The sequence below is a fragment of the Branchiostoma lanceolatum genome, chromosome 15, assembly GCF_035083965.1.
Source record: "Branchiostoma lanceolatum isolate klBraLanc5 chromosome 15, klBraLanc5.hap2, whole genome shotgun sequence".
NCBI lineage: Eukaryota > Metazoa > Chordata > Leptocardii > Amphioxiformes > Branchiostomatidae > Branchiostoma > Branchiostoma lanceolatum.
In genome coordinates this window covers 13,995,997-14,001,290 of record NC_089736.1, presented here as the reverse complement: position 1 = coordinate 14,001,290, position 5,294 = coordinate 13,995,997, and the positions used below count along the sequence as shown (strand labels likewise).

Here is a 5,294-nt window from a genome sequence, read left to right as displayed (position 1 = left end):
CCCTGTATACGTCATAACAATCCTTAATCCGCCAGGAAAGCCTTTAATCCCTCAGCATTGCCCTTATCCCGTCACCATAACACTTAATCCGTCACCATAACCCTTAATCTGTCACCATAGCCCTTGATCCGATACCCTTGCCCTTAATCCGTCACCATAAACCTTAATCCGTCACCGTAACCCTTGGCCCGTCACTCTTGCCATTTATACGTCATAGTAATCTTTAAGCATGAAAATAAGGATATGACACACACATAAACATGCATTTCTTCGGTTACCCCCTGACGCAGTACATTGGCGTGTGCATTCCAAGGCCACCGTAAGACTCCTGTACTGTTGACCCAGAGTTATCAGTTTACTTCCCATGTGCCGCCGCCAGCAGACTGTCCTTGAAACAGGGCCAGGCTGCCAATTACAGGCACAGGGTCACAGAGACGTGGGAACAAAGAACCCTTTTCAATTTGGTTATTTGGTGGCTGGAGAGCTGTGTGTGTAGCTGGCAGCAGTGTTGATCAAAACGAAGATGCGAATGGATACAGAAAAGGTGTGTGAACCCTTTCAATTTCTATCTATATACTACCTTGCTATAAGAACGAATTGTACTTTGGTAGAGCCTAGAGTTTCTAGTAAGAGTACGTATGTCTTGTTTGTTACCCTTACTGTTCATTTTGTCGCTGACGTCACATGTAGTCTACTTTCACTACATGGCGTGACCTCGACCTCAGTGTTGTTTCGTCTTAAACTGTTTTGAATATTAACATTGCATCTCTAGATCATATAACTGATTGGTCAGTTCAGTTGTGTAACCACTCCCAAAATGTAAAAAAAAGTTGATGTCCGTATAAATATGTTTGACAGGTCTAGAGACGGCCCACTCTCCCAGAAGCAAGCGACGAACCTCAACCTGGGCGGCAGGGCCGATACCGCGAAGGTAAACCGCCGCAGAATACAATCCACACACGCTCGCGGTGTTACTGGGTCTTGGAGGAACTATGAATAGCTGGGTAAGCAGAAACCTACTTTTTTGGCAAACGATTGGCTGAAGCTCTTCTGTTTTTGAACATGCAGCAGAGTTAAGAATACAAATCAACCTGGTGCTGAATTTTAAGAATTGAGAAACTATATTCTGTATTTACAGTCGTACGGCGATCGCACTAAGGCCCCCATTCCACTAGACGGCGATCAAGCTGCGACTTTGCTGCGACCTAAGTTGGATTTGTGTAATCATTGACTTCATGCTTGGGATATCATGCAGAATGTAGATGTCTGACTGAAAGGACAACAAAATACACAAGGCGTAAAATTACTCGTTTATAATAATCAAGGAAATTCAGTGAGCGTTCCGTCAAATCTTAGGTCGCAGTGAGGTCGCCACCTCCAGTTCTTAGGTCGCAGTAGGGTCGCCACCCCAGTGGTTTTGGGGTATACGTGGTATAATATCGGATCGTATGGCAAATCATTACATGAATTATGTCTGCAAGATCTATTCGTTTCAAAGATAAAGCGTATTGTTCTGTCGGTAGACTTGATTGATGGCCGGGTTATACAACAATCTTTCTTGACACAACAAAAGTACAGCGACTTTCGTAAGGTCTACTATATCTATATATATCATACATACAAACTATAACTTTTACGAAAGCCCTGTGATCATGGAATAGTCAATGATCATCCAACAATCCGTCATAAATTTATGTGATGATTCCCCCAACCTTACCTTTCATTTGATGTATTGTTTAATATCAACTTGCAACATATATGTATATATCAATACCGTAATTCTTGTTTGTCAACTGGAACTTAATTTTAGCTGGTATAACGGTCATTTGTCAACAGCTAAAATGCAAATTTTTCATCACTAATGTTTGAGACAGTAATGTTTGTTCCCACCGTTAGAATTAAGTACCGTGACCTACTCCATTTTCCCCAAACCGCTATATTTTCTTGCCGCTATATTAAAGTGAGTAACCCATTGAGGCGAACGCGTGCTGTAGTGTCCGGGGTGGTTTCTGGCGCAATCTATGTATCAATAATGTATAATGTAGTCCCAGTTCAATTCAGTGCACACGTCGCGTGCACTGCGAAACTGTGATACTTTTTAATGATATGAAATAAACCAAATCATCAATCTGTGTTGTTTGAGAAAATAGCGAAAGTAACACCGAATGTTGAAAACTTCAAATGCCCCACTTCGACTAGTGGCACTTTTTATTTTCCATTGTTTATAAAGAGCAAGTTAACCCCGCCCTGTATCAGTAACGCTGATTTAGAACATCGCCTCCTATTCCCCTGTTAAAACTTATTTTCAAAAAGCTGAAGGCACAGGTATAATCGATCACATTATGAATGAACGTTGAAATTAATTTATCAGGTGTGTCCCGTTGAGCTGTGACAAGAAGATAGATCAGGTATCCCCCGTGCCGATTTGTAAATAGCGTATGCACTATTCCCCGTACATCGAGAGTTTCCACTGAACATGTCTTTGATAGTTCCGACTTGGCAAGTGTGCATAACTTTGTTTGCCATGATCGACAGTTGCGTAGTTTCTTTTTAAGCAAAATAGTTTGAAATTCTCACCATGACCTTCGGCGACAGTAAGCTAGACGGATCCATTCCACGCAAGTATTTACATCCATGCCCCACATCCTCCTTAGAGCGACCTGTCGCGGTAAGGTTACTGTCGTCTGCAAGGTTGCTATGGCGACGCCAGGCGGGCGGAAGCGGTAGAGATGTTTGTATGTTGAACCTGGTACCCCGGGTTAAGTAGCTGTCCCTTAGAGTATTTACAGACGGGCATGTGTAAAACAGCCGGTATTTAAGTTTTAAACTTGTCACTTTAATGAGAAGAATTACACGTATTTAGAATAGATAACCCCTTTTTGTTCATGTCCCTGTATTTCTGTCCCAAAACATGTGTAACATAAATCATCTGGAGGACATGGTATTCAGAAAAAAATGACAAAACTAATTTACATGAGTCTTACTATATAATCATCTATATTCCTCTTCTGATCATGATCCGTAAATGTTGTCACGTGTAATCCAGACGGAGAGATACACATAGGATATCAAATATCTTCTCTAATTCAGGTCGTCAAACTGTGTGACCCAATGTCATACAGTTCATTGAAATGTCACTTTTGAGATATCCCTTAACCTGTTCACACAACCCTTGAGGTCAGCCTTGTTATAAGGATCCTGATCCTCATGTCTGTAAATTTGCATCGTCAAGAGAACGCAGCTGATTCAGCATTAGGTAACAGGTTTCTAGAACTGACAGTTTACTTTAAAGTCGCGGCTGAGTGTGGGTCACCAGCCATGACCCTGCCGGTCAGTCTTTCAGACAGCAAAAATAACTACTGGGGATATGCTGTCACTGTTAAGTGTTATCACAGGGAAGTCAAAATAACGGTGACCTTACAAGCAGTTTGTTTACTCAGTCATGGACAAGTTCTAAATGTTTATATATGCATTATTATAAACGGTTCTAATGTTATGTTTCCTCTCAATCGTACTTTTCGATAAAGAGCCAGTGGGCTTTGTTCTGTCCGCGGCCAATTTTTGATAAATGCCATTTAGAACAATTCGGATGATGATTGGTAGCGATACCATCGTAGCAGATCATGTTGCAGATCATATTCGTCAGTCAGATGATAGCTTTATATTTCCCAGCTGCTCATACCTGCTCAACTATACTGGATATTCCTAATATATGTTTCCTTCCGTCACAGCATGCAGCAGACCTTGGTGGAAACTGGTAGGAATAAATACAAGCTGTGTACCAGCTTCAGATTTCTGATCCCTCACAGCTGGCTGGCATGGGGTGAAAGATGTCATAGGAAGTACAGGAAGGTGAAGAGATTTTCTTATATGGTTTGTTGTTAATCAGATTTTGACTTTTGTTAAATTTATTTTTAAAACGGCTCATGTGACAACATCGTTGGAAAGGTCAATTATCAACTATAGAAACCTATTTGACATGAATTCTTACATTTTATGCCTCCAGCTTGCCATACATAATATAAGAAGAGTAAGTTAGTGTGTATATGGGTGTACTAAATCAGATTATAGTATTTTCTTTAAACCGTAGAAATTTTAACATTAATTTACTTAACTCTCTCAGACCACGAAGGTTCATCAAAACATTTGCTTTGTCCCAAGATACAATATCATCAATATTTATGTTCGAATTCTCCACAGAACTGATCAACCATCTACTTCTACAGTTGCCAAGAACATGAGGGAGGAAGGCCACAGGGGATGCCTGACCAGAATCAGAGCCGTGTGCAGCCAAATGATTGCGCTGTTACAGCCAGAGAAAAGCTGACACGATTTAGAGAATTCACACGCTGACGTGCACATGTTGTCCACGTCATTTGATCGAAACGAATATGTATTGTCTATACTATTGTTTATTTTATTGTGCGACTTTTAGTGGCTGATTTTGCATGTATATCAAAGAAAATACAAGTGTTAACCTCGCCGATGACAGCTCAAATCAAACCGGATGTACGCATGGTGGAAACACCATTCAAATGTGTATGCAATTGCAATCACAAGGTGCAGTAACATTTTACTCCGTCACTAATGTCCAAGAAGTTTCAGTGCAACTCCTTACCGAACTTGCAACGGTTACTGTAAAATTAGTCTGCTATTGTTGTGCCATAATTGTTATTCTTTGACATCTTTGACGGGTATTCGTTTGTTAAAGTGGACTGCAGCGAAGCGATAAAGTAATCAATGTTGTGTCAGCAGAGTAAGACAGTATAAAGACAAGAGATTTCAAAGGCAAGGAAGTTTAGGTCAAAAGAGCAACAGAGACCTTCAGTAAGGATCGTAGTAATTAGCCAACATTATGAAGTCACAATCAGTCAGTTTTATAACGGTAAGTGTGCACCTTGCTAAGTGTGCGGGAATCCTTGTTTCTGTGTCATTTCTTTATCATTGATGTGGTCGTAAACTAACATTAGCAACAAAAACCATCCCTCCGATCAATCACGCGCAATATTACTGACTCCAACAATTTCTAATCCAACATCACATTAAATAACAAATCTATATTAACCCTCTATCGTTGGGGATCTTGTCGTCCCTTACTTTTTTGACAAGACCACAACAACATGATGCTCAGTGGACCTTGCTCGTCCTTTAGTACAGTGGGCCTTGTGTCCATTTGTGCCAACGGCAAAGTCACAACACCACCACACTAATAACATTCATCTCTTAAACATAAAATGAGTGGCAAAAACCACCCCTCCGGTCAAAATGGTCGCACCTAACCGAAAACTAGGAAA

The 5,294-nt window shown here is 40.7% G+C and overlaps 1 long non-coding RNA gene across 1 annotated transcript; it reads left to right on the top strand.

The window, feature by feature from the left end:
• Window positions 1–248: 248 nt before the first annotated feature.
• LOC136420787 (uncharacterized) lies at window positions 249–4,916 on the top strand. Its single transcript, XR_010753312.1, has 4 exons — window positions 249–544; window positions 859–1,004; window positions 3,732–3,852; window positions 4,201–4,916. It is a non-coding gene; the product is annotated as an uncharacterized lncRNA (long non-coding RNA).
• The last annotated feature ends 378 nt before the right edge of the window (window positions 4,917–5,294 follow it).